Source organism: Oncorhynchus mykiss, chromosome 5, assembly GCF_013265735.2.
Source record: "Oncorhynchus mykiss isolate Arlee chromosome 5, USDA_OmykA_1.1, whole genome shotgun sequence".
Taxonomy (NCBI): domain Eukaryota; kingdom Metazoa; phylum Chordata; class Actinopteri; order Salmoniformes; family Salmonidae; genus Oncorhynchus; species Oncorhynchus mykiss.
The window spans coordinates 14,952,163-14,973,217 of record NC_048569.1 but is presented as its reverse complement, the minus strand read 5'-3'; the positions used below and the strand labels follow the sequence as shown (position 1 = coordinate 14,973,217).

General features: G+C 46.6%; 1 protein-coding gene across 1 annotated transcript in view; it reads left to right on the top strand.

Moving 5' to 3' along the window:
* The first annotated feature begins 14,065 nt into the window (after positions 1 to 14,065).
* The window catches only part of LOC110523281 (volume-regulated anion channel subunit LRRC8A), a 28,285-nt gene continuing 21,295 nt past the window's right edge, over positions 14,066 to 21,055 (top strand). Inside the window, exon 1 of the mRNA XM_021601859.2 lies at positions 14,066 to 14,266. The gene's annotated coding sequence lies outside the window, so the exon portion shown is untranslated. The remainder of the gene's footprint in view (positions 14,267 to 21,055) is intronic.

The following is a 21,055-nucleotide window of genomic DNA, read 5'->3' as shown; positions in this document are numbered from 1 at the left end:
TTGCTATGTTAGAGCAACAGCCAGTGGCATCATGCCCATAGGGGGCAAAAAAAGCACGTGCCCCCTCAGATTTTTCCATTTGATTTATTTTTATTAAAAACAAAATTTCAGTTTTAAGCCCACATTTTATCCTAATTATTTATAAAAAGATCTGTCAGTGGTATTTTGCATCGGGAGCACACTGAATGGACCAGGCAAAGAGTACCACCAATGTGTTGAAGGAAACAACGTACAACTGCCGACTGTCAGTGTGCATGTGCCCGGCTCGCCACAGAAGTTGCTAGAGCGCGATGGACAAGGACATCCCGGCCGGCCAAACCATCCCCGAACCCGGACAATGCTAGGTCAATTGTGCGTCGTCTCAGTCCGGGACACAGTCCGGGATGGAACCCGGATCTGTAGTGACGCCTCAAACACTGCAATGCCTTAGACCGCTGCACCACTCGGGAGGCCAATTTCCTGGTGGTTTCACAGCCTTTAATGTCCAACAATGAAATAAATATATATTTACTGTGTATATATGTATATGTACACAATAAGAGTCAAATAATAGTGAAGATGTCACGTCTCCCACCGAAGGTGGCTACCCTGCCTGTCCGGGCGGAGCTTGACAACTTTCCGTTTCGTTTTGTCTTATTGGTTGCACCTGTTCCCTGTTAAGTTTATTGATTTATGTCTATTTAAGCCTGTTAGGTCCGCCTAGGTTTGTGCGGGATTGTTACTCTGTTGGTTGTGGATGTGTTTTCGTGTTTGTTTTCTCCAGACTGTTTGGTCCTGTGTTTGGGCTGGTCTGTTTTATGCGCCCTGTATTTTGGCATGACCATTTTGTGCCGGAGAATAAATGACGATTTACCGAACCCTCTGCTCTCTGCACCTGACTCCAACCCACCACTCCTAGTAAACTCTGACAGAATCCCGCACCATTTGAATGGAGTCAGCAGGAGCAGCCGCACCTCCTCTCCCATCGATGGAGGAGCGTGTCCATCATACGGCCATTCTCCACCGGATTGGGTCGGCAATGGACCAGATGATGGAGAGGATGGACCGATGGGAGAGGAGTGGCCTCCCTAACTCACCTCCAGCTCCTCTTCCACCAGCACCACCTACCCCTCCTCCAGCATCCAGATCCGGTGCCCTGCGTCTGGCTCTCCCCAGGGAGTACGATGGAACGGCGGCTGGGTGCCAGGGGTTCCTGCCTCAGTTGGAGTTGTACCTGGCTACCGTTCGTCCAACTCCCTTGGGGGAGGAGAGCGTGGGCGTCCTCGTCTCCTGTCTGACGGGTCGAGCCCTGGAGTGGGCCAACGCAGTGTGGAATGGCCCAGACTCGGCGAGGGATTTTATTTTATTATTTTTTTTATTTATTTCACCTTTATTTAACCAGGTAGGCTAGTTGAGAACAAGTTCTCATTTGCAACTGCGACCTGGCCAAGATAAAGCATAGCAGTGTGAACAGACAACACAGAGTTACACATGGAGTAAACAATTAACAAGTCAATAACATAGTAGAAAAAAAGGATAGTCTATATACATTGTGTGCAAAAGGCATAAGGAGGTAGGCGAATAATTACAATTTTGCAGATTAACACTGGAGTGATAAATGATCAGATGGTCATGTAGAGATACTGGTGTGCAAAATAGCAGAAAAGTAAATAAATAAAAACAGTATGGGGATGAGGTAGGTAAAAAGGGGCGGGCTATTTACTGATAGACTATGTACAGCTGCAGCGATCGGTTAGCTGCTCAGATAGCAGATGTTTGAAGTTGGTGAGGGAGATAAAAGTCTCCAACTTCAGTGATTTTTGCAATTTGTCACAGGCAGCAGAGAACTGGAACGAAAGGCGGCCAAATGAGGTGTTGGCTTTAGGGATGATCAGTGAGATACACCTTCTGGAGCGCGTGTTACGGGTGGGTGTTGCCATCGTGACCAGTGAACTGAGATAAGGCGGAGCTTTACCTAGCATGGACTTGTAGATGACCTGGAGCCAGTGGGTCTGGCAACGAATATGTAGCGAGGGCCAGCCGACTAGAGCAGTGGTGGGTGGTATAAGGAGCTTTAGTGACAAAACGGATGGCACTGTGATAAACTGCATCCAGTTTGCTGAGTAGAGTGTTGGAAGCAATTTTGTAGATGACATCGCCGAAGTCGAGGATCGGTAGGATAGTCAGTTTTACTAGGGTAAGTTTGGCGGTGTGAGTGAAGGAGGCTTTGTTGCGGAATAGAAAGCCGACTCTAGATTTGATTTTTGATTGGAGATGTTTGATATGAGTATGGAAGGAGAGTTTACAGTCTAGCCAGACACCTAGGTACTTATAGATGTCCACATATTCAAGGTCGGAACCATCCAGGGTGGTGATGCTAGTCAGGCGTGTTGAAGCTTGTTTGGAGGTTAGATAGCACAGTGTCCAAGGACGGGTCGGAAGTATATAGAATGGTGTCGTCTGCGTAGAGGTGGATCAGGGAATCGCCCGCAGCAAGAGCAACATCATTGATATATACAGAGAAAAGAGTCGGCCCGAGAATTTAACCCTGTGGCACCCCCATAGAGACTGCCAGAGGACCGGACAGCATGCCCTCCGATTTGACACACTGAACTCTGTCTGCAAAGTAGTTGGTGAACCAGGCAAGGCAGTCATCAGAAAAACAGAGTCTGCCGATAAGAATATGGTGATTGACAGAGTCGAAAGCCTTGGCAAGGTCGATGAAGACAGCTGCACAGTACTGCACACTACCCTGAGTTCACCCGCCGGTTCCGGGCCGTGTTCGACCACCCACAGGAGGAACGAGCGGCGGGTGAACGGCTGTTTCACCTGCGACAGGAGACGAGGAGCGACAGGAGACGAGGAGCGCGCAGGACTTTTCGCTGGAGTTCCAGACCTTGGCTGCTGGGGCGGGGTGGAACGACAGGGCACTGATGGGCCTCTATCGCTGTAGCCTCCGGGAGGACGTCCGCAGGGAGCTAGCTTGTCGGGACACCACCCTCTCCCTCAACAAACTTATCGACATGTCCATCCGACTGGACAATCTGCTGGCTGCCCGCGGGCGTCCAGAACGGGCCCTGTTGGGTTCACCTCCCGGCCCTCCCGCGCCTATCCCCATGGAGTTAGAAGGGCCGCATCGAGGGGGACCGGAGGAGGAGGCTCCTCCTGCACCAGGTGTGGTCGGAGAGGACACACTGCCGATCGGTGCTGGAGAAGCTCGTCTGGGAGTCGGGATGGCAGGCAGAACACACCTCGTTCACCCCAGGTGAGTCAGCACCAGACTCACCCAGAGCTCCCTGTTGGCCATATGTTCTTACTAATTTATTTTTCTGAGTTTTCTCCCTCTCTACAGCATAAGGCGCTAGTCGATTCAGGCGCAGCTGGGAACTTTATGGATCGTGGGCTCGCATTAAGGCTAGGGATTCCCCTGGTGTCGTTAGACCAACCTTTCTCCGTGCACTCCTTAGATAGCCCGACCATTAGGGTCAGGGCTGGTCAGGGAGGCCACGGTGCCACTGGACATGGTAATGCAGGGGGATCATAAGGAGCAGATCAGTCTCTTCCTTATTGATTCGCCTGCGTTTCCAGTGGTGCTGGGGATTCCCTGGCTGGCTAATCACAATCCTGAGATTTCATGGAGACAGGGGGCTCTCAGAGGGTGGTCAGAGGAGTGTTCAGGCAGGTGCATAGGAGTTTCCATCGGTGTGAAGACGGTGGAGAGTCCAGACCAGGTTCCACTGTGCGCATTCCCTCTGAATATGCCGATTTGGCTATCGCCTTCTGTAAAAAGAGGGTGACCCAATTACCACCTCATCGACGAGGGGATTGCGCGATAAATCTCCTGGAAAACGCTGCACTTCCCAGGAGTCACGTGTATCCGTTGTCCCAGGAGGAGACAGTGGCTATGGAGACATACGTCACTGAATCTCTGGGACGGGTACATTCGGCCCTCCACGTCACCCGTCTCCTCAAGCTTATTTTTTGTGAAGAAAAAGGAGGGAGGTCTGCGTCCGTGCATTGATTATAGAGGTCTAAATTCCATCACAGTGTTTTGTTTTACAATTTCCTATCGGCCAGGCTCCCTTAATATGCAGGCTGATGTGCTGTCCCACCTATATGACACCGAGGAGCAGCCCATCGATCCGACTCCCATCCTCCCAGCTTCATGTCTGGTAGCACCGGTGGTATGGGAGGTGGACGTGGAGATCGAGCGGGCGTTACGGTTGGAACCTGCACCCCCTCAGTGTCCAGCAGGTGTTCAGTACGTGCCGCTTGGTGTCTGTGATCGGTTGATTCGATGGGCCCATACACTACCCTCTTCGGGTCATCCTGGGATCGAGAGGACAGTGGCCCACTTTGGTTAAGGTACTGGTGGCCCACTTTGGTTAAGGACGTGAGGTTTTATGTCTCCTCCTGTTCGGTGTGCACTCAAGGCTCCTCGACACCTGCCTAGAGGGAAGTTACAGCCCCTCCCCGTTCCACAACGGCCGTGGTCGCACTTGTCAGTGGACTTTCTCATCGACCTTCCCCCATCTCAGGGAAACACCACGATCCTGGTCGTTGTGGATCTGTTTTCTAAGTCCCGTTGCCCGGTCTCCCTACGGCCCTACAGACTGCGGAGGCCCTGTTTACCCATGTCTTCCGGCACTACGGGGTTTTGTGTTTTGTTTTACAATTTCCTATCGGCCAGGCTCCCTTAATATGCAGGCTGATGTGCTGTCCCACCTATATGACACCGAGGAGCAGCCCATCGATCCGACTCCCATCCTCCCAGCTTCATGTCTGGTAGCACCGGTGGTATGGGAGGTGGACGTGGAGATCGAGCGGGCGTTACGGTTGGAACCTGCACCCCCTCAGTGTCCAGCAGGTGTTCAGTACGTGCCGCTTGGTGTCTGTGATCGGTTGATTCGATGGGCCCATACACTACCCTCTTCGGGTCATCCTGGGATCGAGAGGACAGTGGCCCACTTTGGTTAAGGTACTGGTGGCCCACTTTGGTTAAGGACGTGAGGTTTTATGTCTCCTCCTGTTCGGTGTGCACTCAAGGCTCCTCGACACCTGCCTAGAGGGAAGTTACAGCCCCTCCCCGTTCCACAACGGCCGTGGTCGCACTTGTCAGTGGACTTTCTCATCGACCTTCCCCCATCTCAGGGAAACACCACGATCCTGGTCGTTGTGGATCTGTTTTCTAAGTCCCGTTGCCCGGTCTCCCTACGGCCCTACAGACTGCGGAGGCCCTGTTTACCCATGTCTTCCGGCACTACGGGGTGCCTGAGGACATCGTTTCTGATCGGGGTCCCCAGTTCACGTCCAGTTTGGAGGGCGTTCATGGAACGGCTGGGGGTCTCGGTCAGCCTGACCTTGGGTTTCCACCCTGAGAGTAATGGGCAGGTGGAGAGAGTGAGCCAGGATGTGGGTAGGTTTCTGTGGTCGTATTTCCGGGACCGGCCTGGTGAATGGGCAAGGTACGTCTCATGGGCGGAGGTGGCTCAGAACTCCCTCCGCCACTCCTCTACCAACATTTTGCCGTTCCAGTGCGTGTTGGGCTACCAGCCGGTCCTGGCTCCATGGCATCAGAGCCAGACCAAGGCTCCTGCGGTGGAGAAATGGGTGCAGCGCTCAAAGGACACCTGGAGAGCCGTCCAGGAATAATTAAAACAAGCTACTGCACCAGCACTGCAGTGAGGCCCCCGTGTTCGCACCAGGGCACCAGGTCTGGCTCTCGACCTGAAACCTGCCCCTCTGCCTGCCCTGCCGGAAGCTGGGGCCGCAGTGTGTGGGGCCATTTAAAGTCCTGAGGAGGATAAACGAGGTGTGTTATAGGTTACAGCTTCCTCCTTACTATCGCGTTAACCCCTCGTTTCATGTGTCTCTCCTCAGGCCGGTGGTGGCTGGTCCCCTGCAGGAAGGTGAGGTGCCGGAGGTCCCTCCGCCCCCTCTAGACATCGAGGGGTCCCCGGCGTACACTGTACATGCTATTCTGGACTCTAGAAGCCGGGTGAGGGGCCTACAGTACCTTGTGGACTGGGAGGGGTACGGTCCGGAGGAGAGGTGCTGGGTACTGGTGGGGGACATTTTGGACCCTTCATTACTGAGAGACTTCCACCGCCTCTACCCAGATCGCCCTGCGCCTCGTTCCCCGGGTCGCCCTCGAGGCCGGTGGCGGCACGCTGCGGGAGCCACGCGTCGGGGGGGTGCTGTCACGACTCCCACCGAAGGTGGCTCCCCTGCCTGTTCAGGCGGCGCTTGGCGGTCGTTGTCGCAGGTCTACTAGCCGCCACCGATCCCTTTTTCCTTTTCATTTCGTCTTATTGGTTGCACCTGTTTCGTTTCTTGATTTATGTCTATTTAAACCTGTTAGGTCCGCCTAGGTTTGTACGGGATTGTTACTTTGTTGGTTGTGCATGTGTTTTCGAGTTTGTTTTCTCCAGACTGTTTGGTCTTGTGTTTGGGCTGGTCTGTTTTATGCGCCCTGTATTTTGGCATGACCGACTCAACCCACCACTCCTAGTAAAGTCTGACAGAATACATCAAAGCTATGAAATAACACACATGGTATCATGTAACCACAAAAGTGTTAAACAAAACAAAATATATGTTATATTTGACATTATTCAAAGTAGCCACCCTTTGCCTTGATGACAGCTTTGCACACTCTTGGCATTCTCTCAACTAGCTTCACCTGGAATGCTTTTCCAACAGTCTTGAAGAAGTTCCCACAGATGCTGAGCAGTTGTTGGCTGATTTTCCTTCACTCTGCGGTCCAACTCATCCCAAACCATCTCAATTGGGTTTAGGTCGGGGGATTGTGGAGGCCAAGTCATCTGATGCAGCACAAGTAGTCACCTGGAATGCATTTCAATTAACAGGTGTGCCTTGTTAAAAGTTAATTTGTGGAATTTATTTCCTTCTTAATGCATTTGAGACAATCAGTTGTGTTGTGACAAGGTAGGGGGGTATACAGAAGATAGCCCTATTTGGTAAAAGACCATGTCCATATTATGGTAAGAACAGCTCAAATAAGCAAAGAGAAACGACAGTCCATCATTACTTTAAGATATGGTCAGTCAATCCGGAAAATGTCAAGAACTTTGAACGTTTCTTCAAAGGCAGTCGCAAAAACCATCAAGTGCTATGGTGAAACTGGCTCTCATGAGGACCGCCACAGGAAAGAAAGAACCAGAGTTACCTCTGCTGCAGGAGATAAGTTCATTAGGGTTACCAGCCTCAGAAATTGCAGCGCAAATAAATGCTTCACAGAGTTCAAGTAACAGACACATCTCAACATCCACTGTTTAGAGGAGATTGCGTGAATCCGTCCTTCATGGTTGAATTGCTGCAAAGAAAACACTACTAAAGGACACCAATGAGAAAAAGAGACTTGATTGGGTCTATAAACATGAGCAATGGACATTAGACCGGTGGAAATCTGTCCTTTAGTCTGATGAGTCCAAATGTGAGATTTTTGGTTCCAACCCCTGTGTCCTTGTGAGAAGCAGAGCAGGTGAACGGATGATCTCTGCATGTGTGGTTCCCATTGTGAAGCATGAAGGTGGAGGTGTGATGGTGTGTGAGTGCTCTGCTGGTGACACTAGCAGCTAGGTAGCTAGCTAGTAGCTACCACGACCAGTTCAGTACTAGCTAGCCTCTAGTTCTCAGTCAGGTAGCAGTATCTAACAGCTTTAGTGTGTATGGTAATGTTTTGTATCCTTCGTTTGTCCCGTTTCAACAGAAGTAAATTTGCTAATGTACCATTAGTTAGCTAGCTCACAAAATTTAGCTATTAGTTTTGTCTCAATTACCCTAGACATGAATCAAACGATGAAACCAGCGGCCAAACCATTGAAAATCAATATAATTTTGTATTAGTCAGTATAGCAGCGTAATGTTATTGATCTGTCCTTTTCCCTAGCTAATTCCCTACTTTTCACACTGAGATTGTATAAACAGCTTTACATGCTTCACTGTCATGGTGCATAGTCAGTACACAACACTACTCTGACACATGCCAGATGGATCAGGTGGTGACAGAGGTACCTGCAGGGTCAGACAGCCAGAGAAGACCAGTCTATGGAGCTCAGGTGAATTTTGTAGTATGTTATAACAAACAGTGAATGGATACAAAGTTCCATCGTGAGTTGGTGGGTATACCTACAGTAGCTACAGTACAGCAGTTTAAAGCTACAGTCTGGGATCTGGGAATAATGGGCATTTCAATTATTGAACTATTTCTATTCTTGGATAATATAATGTATAAATGTACACCAAGGTAATTCTTTATCATGTCTCCTCTGAGCAGGATCAGATGGGGGGTCTCATCAGGGTCAGGCAGCCAGGGAAGAACCGTCTGTATCCCTTGATACATTTTGGAAATCAACTTGAGGTTAAAGGCTTTTCTCGATGGTACAAAACATGTAAAACAAAATTTTGAGGAAGACCTGGGAGACGTTATTGATGAAGAATGGATACAGATATGTTAGAATGCCCAGTCATGTTTATATAATCTCAGGCATAAATTACTGCAGTTTAAGACCATCCATAGAACATACTACAGTGGCTTACGAAGTGGCTTCCGAAAGTATTCACCCCCCTTGGAATTTTTCTATATTGTTGCCTTACAACCTGGAATTAAAATTCATTTTTGGGGGGTTTGTATCATTTGTTTACACAACATGCCTACCACTTTGAAAATTCTAAATATTTTTTTATTGTGAAACAAACAAGAAATAAGACAAAAAAAATCTACTTGAGCGTGCATAACTATTCAACCCCCCAAAGTCAATACTTTGTAGAGTCACCTTTTACATCTGCAAATCTCTTGGGGTATGTTGCTATAAGCCTGGCTCATCTAGCCACTGGGATTTTTGCCCATTCTTCAATGCAAAACTTTGGGTTCCGCTGGTGTACAGCAATCTTTAAGTCATACCACATTCTCAATTGGATTGAGGTCTGGGCTTTGACTAGGCCATTCCAAGACATTTAAATGTCTCCCCTTAAACCACTCGAGTGTTGCCTTAGCAGTATGCTTAGGGTCATTGTTCTGCTGGAAGGTGAACCTCCGTCCCAGTCTCAAATCTCTTGAAGACTGAAACAGGTTTCCCTCAAGCATCGCACTGTATTTAGCGCCATCCATCATTCCTTCAATTCTGACTAGTTTCCCAGTCCCTGATGAGAAACATACCCACTGCATGATGCTGCCACCACCACCATGCTTCACTGTGGGGATGGTGTTCTCAGAGTGATGAGGTGTTGGATTTGCGCCAGACATAGCGTTTTGGCCAAAATGCTCAATTTTAGTATCTTCTTCCATATGTTTGGGGAGTCTCCCACATGCCTTTTGGAGAACACCAAACACATTTGCTTATTTTTTTATTTAAGTAATAGCTTTTTTCTGGCCACGCTTCCTTAAAAAGCCCAGCTCTGTGGAGTGTACGGCTTAAAGTCGTCCTATGGACAGATACTCCAATCTCCGCTGTGGAGCTTTGCAGCTCCTTCTGGGTTATCTTTGGTCTCTTTGTTGCATCTCTGATAAATGCCCTCCTTGCCTGATCCGTGAGTTTTGGTGGGCGGCCCTCTCTTGGCAGGTTTGTTGTGGTGCCATATTCTTTCCATTTTTTAATAATGGATTTAATGGTGCTCCGTGGGATGTTCAAAGTTTCTAATATTTTTTTATAATCCAACCTTGAGCTGAACTTCATCCCAACGTTGTCCCTGACCTGTTTGAAGAGCTCCTTGGTCTTCATGGTGCCGTTTGCTTGGTGGTGCCCCTTGCTTACTGGTGTTGCAGACTCAGGGGCCTTTCAGAACAGGTGTATATATACTGAGATCACATGACAGATCATGTAACACTTAGATTGCACACAGGTGAACTTTATTTAACTACTTATGTGACTTGTGAAGGTAATTGGTTGCACCAGATCTTATTTAGGGACATCATAGCAAAGAGGGTGAATACATATGCACGCACCACTTTTCTGTTTATTTATTAAAAAAAAAATTGGACTACTTTGTGTATGCCCATTACATGAAATCCAATTAAAAATATATTTCAATTACAGGTTATAATGCAACAAAATAGGAAAAATGCCACGGGGGGTGAATACTTTTGCAAGGCACTGTACATGCCAGTGAAACTGAATATCATGCACTCAAAAAATGAAATGAATGCAGGTGTAAAACACAAAAGGGGACATATTTGCATATGTTACGGTCTTGTGAAGGCTGGCTGAATTCTGACAAAGAGTATGTTTTTTTTTATCTCAGCATGTCTATAGATTCTCACTTCTCCCTATTTTTGTTTTCTTGGAAATGTTGATACTGGAGACTTATCAAAAGAAATTGTGTAACCTAGCATTTATAGCAGCTAAGAATTGCATTGCCATTAATTGGAAGGTTGGTTATCCTTCCACAATGGATGGAATAAATGTCAAGTTGTGTATCACTAGATTTGATTTATTACAAGATTAAGGGCACACTGTACAACTTCAATAAGGTCTGGATGCCTTATATGGAATAGTGTACGACAAAGGAGTCTGTATTGAAAACATGCCCACGTCATGGGAGATATCTTTTTAGGCAATCCCTGCTGAGCTGCTTAGACCTGGCCCTGGGAGTCTGCTGTGCTGTTGGATGTCACTCTGGCCTTTGCCTAACACACCTGAAACCAATAATGAATGTTTCACTAAGATCCTATAGCTGTGTGGGGTGTGTTGGGTTGGGGCGCTGCAGGGCCGTGGACCCCTAGGGGCAGGGCGGGGTGACCCAGCTATATTGTGTGCAAGGAAAAAGACCTTTACAGTACTATTAGGCCTATGATATAAATGATATGGAGGATTTACTGTTTCTGTGTGTCAATGGGTATGTGTTTTTATTAAACTGTTGTTTCCAAAACCCTTGAGACATGAAAAAAAGATGGGAAGGAAGTTGCTGGGGAAAGAGTTGAGTTACTGACTAGACTGCTGGGGGTCGGGCGTGCAGGCGGCTCGGGCCGGGTGAAATTTGATATAGAGGTTGTCTTAATAAAGACAATCAAAAGTTTTCTTTGTACTTTAAATTTAAGAGTTGTTCATTTGTTAGGCAATTGGTTAAAGGTGCAACACAATATTGATTAATGAATTATCATAGATCTAGTTCAGACTTATCAATCACTTAAACATATTTAATAATGATCTCTTACTTAGCTTGATGACTGGGCATTTTTGTTTACTTTTTGTTGTTCTAAATAGAGACAGCTAAAAGGGCCATGGGTCATATTAGATTGTGTAGGAATGAAGGAAATAAGCTTTAGATGCCCCAAAAAATGAGAGAACCCCCTGCCAAATTAAGTCTCCCCATTTCTAAAAACCAAAGTTGCGCATCTGAAAAAATATAAATGCAACATATAAAGGGTTGGTCCCATGTTTCATGAGCTGAAATAAAAGATCCTCAATGTTCCATATTGTTCAGATGTCTCCAGTTTTGAGGGAGCATGCAACTGGCATGCTAACTGCAGGAATGTCCACAAGATCTGTTGCCAGATAATTGAATGTTAATTTCTCTACTATAAGGCGTCTCCAATGTCATTTTAGAGAATTTGGCAGTACTTCCAACCGGCCTCACAACCACAGGCCACGTGTAACCATGCCAGCCAAGGACCTCCACATCTAGCTTCTTCAACTACAAGATCATCTGAGACCAGCCACCCGTACAGCTGATGAAACTGTGGGTTTTGCACAACCAAAGAATTTCTTCACAAACTGTCAGAAACAGTCTCAGGGAAGCTCATCTGAGTGCTCGTCGTCCTGACCAGGGACTTGAACTGACTGCAGTTCAACGTCGTAACCGACTTCAGTGGGCAAGTGCTCACCTTTGATGACCACTTTAGAATGGCCACTGGCATCCAGGTTTCAACTGTCCCGGGCAAATGGCAGACAGTGTGTATGTCACCATGTGGGAGAGTGGTTTGCTGATGTCAACATTGTGAACAGAGTTCTCCATGGTGGCAGGGGGGTTATGGTATGGGCATGCATAAGCTAAAGATAAACACAATTGCATTTTATCGATGGCAATTTGAATGAACAGAGTTACCGTGATGATCCTGAGGCCCATTGTCATGTCATTAATTTACTGCCATCACATGTTTTCAGATTGCAATAAATAGCTGTCCTCGTCACCCCCCTCATCCATCCGCATGTACTTCGTGCCCCCTCTCGGAATAATGTGCATGACGCCCCTGGCAACAGCATGGAGGAAAAATGTGCTTGTATTTGATTGTTTTATTAAAAATTATGGATTTCAGCTAACAAAGAAAGGCATGCAACAAGGAGGAGAAAAATAGGTAGGTCCACGGTAAGGTTTAAACAAGTATTGACTGCACAGAGGAGGTTCACTCCAAATACTGTAGTCTCCACTCAGTTCAGATACGTGGTTATTTAGAAATCAGATAATAAGCACATTAGTTTGCTCAGCCTGATTGTCATGAATAATTTGCATCATCAATAACTTTAATCAAGGCATTTCCCTTCCAGTGAATTATAAGCTTTATTACTTACTACAGCTTTTCAGGGAGCATGTGAATGGGCGCGTTCAAGCGGATAACTTTTGTCAAGTCGGTGACAATTGTTACATGCTGACCAGACCTGACACGTCGCAAAATACATTTTGAAATCCATGTTATTCAATTATTGCACCCACACTGCTCGCGCACGCCAACGAGCGTCTGCGATGCCAAGGGCTAAAATATAACACCCTTTTTATTTCTGACACAGAAATGTATTTGGTCCCCCTACACCAAACTCGATCACGACACGCAGGTTAAAATATCAAACAAACTCTGAACCAATGACATTAATTTGGGGACAGGTCGAAAAGCATTAAACATGTATGGCAATTTAGCTAGTAAGCTTGCACTTGCTAGCTAATTTGTCCTACTTAGCTAACTTGCTGTTGCTAGCTAATTTGTCCTGGGATATAAACATTGAGTTGTTATTTTAGCTGAAATGCACAAGGTCTTCTACTCCGCCAATGAATCCACACATAAAGCGGCCAACCGAATCGTTTCTAGTCATCTCTCCTCCTTCCAGGCTTTTTCATCTTAGAACTTATGTGGTGATTGGCATCTACACTTTTACCATGACAACCGGCAAAACATTTTGTCTTTCAATCACCCACGTGGGTATAACCAATGAGGAGATGGCACGTGGGTACCTGCTTCTATAAACCAATGAGGAGATGGGAGAGGCAGGACTTTCAGCGCGATCTGTGTCAGAAATAGAATATTTTAGCTTTTGGCATCGCAGAAGGTTGTTGGCGCGCGCGAGCGAGCGAGCAGTGTGGGTGCAATATTTGAATAACATGGATTTCAAAATGTATTTTGCTACGATCGCGCACGCGACGTGTCTGGTCTGGTCAGCATGTAACACGGAACCCAAACCGGCTGCGCACGTGCGCCATCGTGCGCAATCGTGCATAAATGTATTTTGCCCCCCCACACCAAACGCGATCACGACACGCAGGTTAAAATATCAAAACAAACTCTGAACCAATGACATTAATTTGGGGACAGGTCGAAAAGCATTAAACATGTATGGCAATTGAGCTAGCTAGCTTGCACTTGCTAGCTAACGTTAATTTGTTCTATTTAGCTAGCTTGCTGTTGCTAGCTAATTTGTCCTGGGATATATGCATTGAGCTGTTATTTTACCTGAAATGCACAAGGACCTCTACTCCGACAATTAATCCACATATAAAACGACCAACCACATCGTTTCTAGTCATCTCTTCTCCTTCCAGGCTTTTTCATCTTTGAACTTATATGGTGATGCATCTAAACTTTCATTGTATTACCATGACAACCGGCAACAAAGTTCGTCTTTGAATCACCCACGTGGATATAACCAATGAGGAGATGCAAGTGGGTACCTGCTTCTATAAACCAATGAGGAGATGACTTTCAGCAGATCTGCGTCAGACGACTTCTATTTTAGCCCTTGGGGCTCGTTGGCACACGGAGCAGTGTGGGTGCAATAATTGAATAACATGGATTTCTAAATTTATTTTGCGACGCTCGCGCACTCGACGTGTCCGGTCTGGTCAGCATGTAAGACTTACCACTCAAACGAGCCCAGTGGAAACCCTCTGGTACCATGTTATTATGATCCAACTTCCTGGGTGGAGACAGCTGCCTCTCCCGAGTATTTTCTGTTGCTGCGAATGGTGTGTGAACGTAAATATGTCCATTCTGTGAAACATTAAGAAATGTATCACTTATGTGCGGAAGAGGCGAAAGACCGTTATTGTAACAAATTAGGTGAGTACAAACTTTAAAATGCTACATTACGACAGTCCATATCGCAGCATGTTCATAGCGAAATGTCGACTTTTGTGTATATACATCGTTTCTGCCGTCCTAGGAGAGACAAAAAAATGTGCCACCCTCCCCCGCAAAACTAGAATAGTGTAGCCTACGGTGTGGCCCGCAATGGAATTTTATGAATACACATCAATGTAGTAGGCCTATCGTTTAAGTCGGCAGCTTCATTGGCTTTATTAGTCCTGATTTCTGTGACTAATAATTTTGGCTTTGAATATCAACTACCCAACTTTATCAGGATTTATCCTGAGAAACCATGAAATCAATGTACACATACATTTACACAACGAGACATGCATAAGTATTTTTTTCTCTCGCTATGATGCAGTTCCTCAAAAATGGATAAATAGGTCTACAAACCTGAAATCACTGATTAACATGACAATTTAACACACGGGGCGAATTTCCTGGACAGTTTAGCCGTTGTGAGTCCTGATTTATGTATTATTATTTTAAATTCCAGATATTGTCAATTTTACTTTGATTTGTCCTGTTTTTTTTTTAGGATAGGCCAATATTGTTTGGTAACATGTCATATTCACAACTAAGCGCATTTTTATTGATTGGGCGCCGTTTAGGTTAGGCTATTTGATCGGATTAACGTGCATGATGTAAAACGTGTATCTCATGATATTGTGATTTAAATGTAATTCTCCAGCCAGAAGGCTACAGAAAACGATACTCTTCTACCGTAGGCTAGTAGGGGTTTTCAAACTTTTTGGGGCCGGGGATCCCTTTTGTGTTGGCGAATTCATAAACCTCATAATCAGCACAACTCGAGTGAGAAAGAAATAGCATACAGGGAAGGGAGTGCATCGCCGGAAGAACCAAGTCTCTCGGGCCCTGGGAAAAACATTTTTAAAGGCCAGCTTCGAGGCATTGGAGAGAGAATGTTGGTTTTCAAGCAAATTTCCTGCAATTCTACACATTTTGCCACGAAGCAGAGAGAATTTTGCCGTTTCAAAGCCTAAAGTAACTGTCCAGTGTTCCATGAAATATGACCTATAATTAGTTATAATATGAGTGAAATAGTTTTCCGCACAAAAAAAATGCAAATAAGTATGATAAAAAAAATATATTTTCTGTTTTGGAATGGTGTGGGTGTACCCCAACAACATAATGGTGTGAACATATATCAGTCATTCAAAATATTCATGCAGGTAGAATGCTGATTGGCCAGCATCCTCCTCAGTTAGGAAATGGAAAGGATTTTTGAAAAAGTCTGTTTGAGATAAGTTAGAGATGTAAAAATAATAATTCTCCAATTTATGATTTGACCACTAAGTATAGGATGAGCCAACAACATTGTTTGAGTTAATAGAACATTAGCTTTTAAGTGAGATTTTCACTGGACAGTTACCTTAAATTACAGTGCATTATGTATATATAAAATGTTAAAAAATACTTTTGGGAATACAGAAAGTATTATGTTAAAATGTATAACTGGGGGAGTACTGTGGATTCCAATATCCCTGTGAGCCTCACAGGCCCATGTTTCCCATGGTTAAGAACATAAATTGTAGATTAATAATATTGTATTACTAAACTTATTCCATGGATACCTTGGCCTGAATTTGTTTAATCTGTTAGTAACCTTCATTTGCAATTAATTTAAAAAATATATATATTTTGAGATCTGTCCGCAGAGCTCCTGCAGTACCTTGTCCTCGGACCCCACTTTGAGAACCCCTGGGCTATTGGCTACATGATTTATGTTTGATAATTTTTAAAACATTGGTGGAGCACAGCAGAGGTGCTTCTCTCCAACAGCATCCTGGAGAGGCATGCAGGAATGGACAATATTTGACAAAGTTGGTACTGCTTATCATGGGGTGGCATCAGCGTTCACCTAAATAGCCCATATGCCACTGGGTGAGAAACTTGCTAGTATTCATGTGAATATTCTAAAATCTGCATTTAACTAATGAGCATTTTCCTACCAGAGTTTAGCCCTGCTGCTGTTATTCCTTACTTCGTTTGTCATTTGCTGCACAGCCGGTAATGCACTCGTGTACCCTGGTGACCGGTTCATACATAAAAGATCCTCCATTCAGGCTGCAAAGGCGTCGGTTTCTTTCCTTACCTCGATTTAATGGCCATTCGGTTGGAAAAAAAAATCTGAAAAATATGTGTACTGTCTTTATTAAAACAAAATGTTCCACCACCATGCTAGGGTGGCTAATGGTACTTCCTGATGTTGCCCTAGGTTGAAGATAACAAAATAATTACATGCAGAAGTGTTCGAAAATAAACAAATTCATTGGACCAGTGCCGGACTTAAAAACAAAGTGAACGTTAGCAGTACAGAAAGTTCACCATCAAAGTGGAAAATAAACACAATCATAGTGAATTTCAGCGAACTACTCAACAAACTCGTACCATACCTGTTTTATTCATTTAACATTTTTTCTAAATCATCTACAGCCACTTTATTACTTGCTTTTCTGACCGCCGGGCACTTTTTAAATGCTAATCCTGTAGAATTGTATTTGACCTTTATTTAACTAGGCAAGTCAGTTAACAACAAATTCTTATTTTCAATGACGGCCTAGTGGGTTAACTGCCTTGTTCAGGGGCAGAACGGCAGATTTGTACCTTGTCATCGCGGGGATTCAAACTTGCAACCTTTCGGCTGCTAGTCCAACACTCTAACCACTAGGCTACCCTGCCGCCCCATTGTATTGAGAGAATCTGCAACGGTGCTGGTCTTATGAATGTTTATTTTCTTTATGCTCTGTATCGAATTGTCACATTGTCTTAACTTGTGTGTATCCCCCCCTCCCCCCCCCCCCCCCAATTTCATGTTTACAATCTTGTCTCATCCCTGCAACTCCCCAACGGGCACGGGAGAGGCGAAGGTTGAGTCATGTGTCCTCCTCCAAACCACGCTCCTTAAAACATCACCTGCTTAACCTAGAAGCCAGCCGCACCAATGTGTCGGAGGAATCACCGTTCAACTGGCGACTGGGGTCAGCCTGCAGGCACCCGGCTCGTCTCAAGGAGTCGCTAGAGCGCGATGAGCCAAGTAAACTTTTTTATTTGGCCAAGCGTAAATCGTCATGTCACCAGAATAAGATACTCTCTTTTATTGGAAAGGATCATCAAGCTCATCACGTGCACTTTCACCACCTTGTGAAGTTTGACTCCAAGTTTACTTCAATATGATGTTATGTGAATGTTTGCTCAGTCATTTACACTTCTGTTTTTCGGTTAATTTATTTTACCAACACAAAAAGATCCCACCATGTCGAATTAACAAATTGTCTGTCTGCATATATAAAATTGTATCAGCATTTCCTGTTTCCATCAGCCCGGTCGTGGCATTTTTCCATAGACATTAAAACCAGTAGATAGCGCTGATGTCATCCAGGTATTCCTATGGAAAACTCAAGATCGCGTATGAAGCCGGAAGTATTTGAATTTGAAGCGTTCCATATTGCTGAATGGGGCTGACTGGCATAAAAAAAATTGCTAAGGATCATGGTGAGTGGTCGTAACTAGCAAAGGATCATGGTAAATGTAGTCATTTTCATCCTGCCTGAGAGTGTCAACCGGGAGCTAATCTAATTTAACCAGAAGTAAAATTCTCACAAGTTATCACGTCCAGTTTATTAACCGGGAGCTGACTTGTAGCCTGCCGGCACGTAATTGGTCTGTGTGACGTGGTCCTGTCTCAGCACGTGGTCCTGTGTGACGTGGTCCTGTCTCAGCACGTGGTCCTGTGTGACGTGGTCCTGTGTGACGTGGTCCTGTGTGACGTGGTCCTGTCTCAGCACGTGGTCCTGTGTGACGTGGTCCTGTCTCAGCACGTGGTCCTGTGTGACGTGGTCCTGTCTCAGCACGTGGTCCTGTGTGACGTGGTCCTGTCTCAGCACGTGGTCCTGTGTGACGTGGTCCTGTCTCAGCACGTGGTCCTGTGTGACGTGGTCCTGTCTCAGCACGTGGTCCTGTGTGACGTGGTCCTGTCTCAGCACGTGGTCCTGTGTGACGTGGTCCTGTCTCAGCACGTGGTCCTGTGTGACGTGGTCCTGTCTCAGCACGTGGTCCTGTGTGACGTGGTCCTGTCTCAGCACGTGGTCCTGTGTGACGTGGTCCTGTCTCAGCACGTGGTCCTGTGTGACGTGGTCCTGTCTCAGCACGTGGTCCTGTGTGACGTGGTCCTGTCTCAGCACGTGGTCCTGTGTGACGTGGTCCTGTCTCAGCACGTGGTCCTGTGTGACGTGGTCCTGTCTCAGCACGTGGTCCTGTGTGACGTGGTCCTGTCTCAGCACGTGGTCCTGTGTGACGTGGTCCTGTCTCAGCACGTGGTCCTGTGTGACGTGGTCCTGTCTCAGCACGTGGTCCTGTGTGACGTGGTCCTGTCTCAGCACGTGGTCCTGTGTGACGTGGTCCTGTCTCAGCACGTGGTCCTGTGTGACGTGGTCCTGTGTGACGTGGTCCTGTGTGACGTGGTCCTGTGTGACGTGGTCCTGTGTGACGTGGTCCTGTGTGACGTGGTCCTGTGTGACGTGGTCCTGTCTCAGCACGTGGTCCTGTGTGACGTGGTCCTGTCTCAGCACGTGGTCCTGTGTGACGTGGTCCTGTGTGACGTGGTCCTGTCTCAGCACGTGGTCCTGTGTGACGTGGTCCTGTGTGACGTGGTCCTGTCTCAGCACGTGGTCCTGTGTGACGTGGTCCTGTGTGACGTGGTCCTGTCTCAGCACGTGGTCCTGTGTGACGTGGTCCTGTGTGACGTGGTCCTGTCTCAGCACGTGGTCCTGTGTGACGTGGTCCTGTGTGACGTGGTCCTGTGTGACGTGGTCCTGTGTGACGTGGTCCTGTGTGACGTGGTCCTGTGTGACGTGGTCCTGTGTGACGTGGTCCTGTCTCAGCACGTGGTCCTGTGTGACGTGGTCCTGTCTCAGCACGTGGTCCTGTGTGACGTGGTCCTGTCTCAGCACGTGGTCCTGTGTGACGTGGTCCTGTGTGACGTGGTCCTGTGTGACGTGGTCCTGTGTGACGTGGTCCTGTGTGATGTGGTCCTGTGTGACGTGGTCCTGTGTGACGTGGTCCTGTCTCAGCACGTGGTCCTGTGTGACGTGGTCCTGTCTCAGCACGTGGTCCTGTGTGACGTGGTCCTGTGTGACGTGGTCCTGTCTCAGCACGTGGTCCTGTGTGACGTGGTCCTGTGTGACGTGGTCCTGTCTCAGCACGTGGTCCTGTGTGACGTGGTCCTGTGTGACGTGGTCCTGTCTCAGCACGTGGTCCTGTGTGACGTGGTCCTGTGTGACGTGGTCCTGTCTCAGCACGTGGTCCTGTGTGACGTGGTCCTGTGTGACGTGGTCCTGTGTGACGTGGTCCTGTGTGACGTGGTCCTGTGTGACGTGGTCCTGTGTGACGTGGTCCTGTGTGACGTGGTCCTGTGTGACGTGGTCCTGTGTGACGTGGTCCTGTCTCAGCACGTGGTCCTGTGTGACGTGGTCCTGTCTCAGCACGTGGTCCTGTGTGACGTGGTCCTGTCTCAGCACGTGGTCCTGTCTCAGCACGTGGTCCTGTCTCAGCACGTGGTCCTGTCTCAGCACGTGGTCCTGTCTCAGCACGTGGTCCTGTGTGACGACAAATGTAGTATTCAGAATGGATCACTATAATTAAATATTTTAGATATTTAATAACTGTCATCAGAGTGGAAAATTAAATGGAAACACATTCAACTCATGTTTTATATTCAGTTCATGAAAACTTAAGCGCAAAAGTGTTTTATTTGCACTACGTCATCACGCACAGCTAGATATTTAATTATATAGATTTGTAGCAAACTTTCAAATAATTCACTGTGGGGATGGAACTTGATCATAATAAACACATTTTTGAGCCCAAAACGTCAGTCTGCGTTTTTGGTTTGACCTTCCTGCCGATTTGTAATTTACATAGGCTTTCTAGGGCAGACCAGGGCTTTTGGCACTGATAGGTTGCTATGCAGTAACCCACCAGCAGAGCTCATGACTTTGCTCTCCAGACCAGACACTGGGGGCCAGCTTTTTGGATGTGTCCACAATAAATGGAAACCTGGTTGGTCCATTGAATTTACCCCAGATTTTCATGCAAATATTATAAAATCTGCTTTAAAACATATGTGGATTTCCACATCAGAGGTGTTTCCACCAGACTGACTTTGTTGCAGCTGGGCGTGATGACGTAGTGCAAATAAAACACTTTTGCGCTTAAGTTTTCATGTACTGAATATAAAACATGAGTTGAATGTGTTTCCATTTAATTTTCCACTCTGATGATAGTTTTCTCAGACAAACTGTTGCGATAAATGGCGAACTTGCCCAATCTGGTTTTCGCGCATTCTCTTTAGACAACAGTATGCTGATTAAGTGGACATTGGACAGATTATATGATGAGATGGATAAGTGGCAGTTTATCACCGATCATCTTGTCCCTAGCATACAAATTTAAGACCCTTGATAGTTATTGGAAAGGAGCATCAAGCTCATGACTGCACTTTCACCACCCTGTTGCCTTATCTGTGCATGCTTTTCCAAGTCACAGCAAGTAACCCAGGCTGCCGCACATGGAACGGGGCGGAGTTGCTATGGGGGGCATGTTTTCATTGGTTGAGGTGCATTCACATTCCACCATGCTCAAGAGAACATATCCTGGGCGGTGATATGTCATCACGTACATGTCAGCTAGCTAAGTTTGCCACTCTTGCTAGCTAGTTAGCTGGCTAACATGATTTTA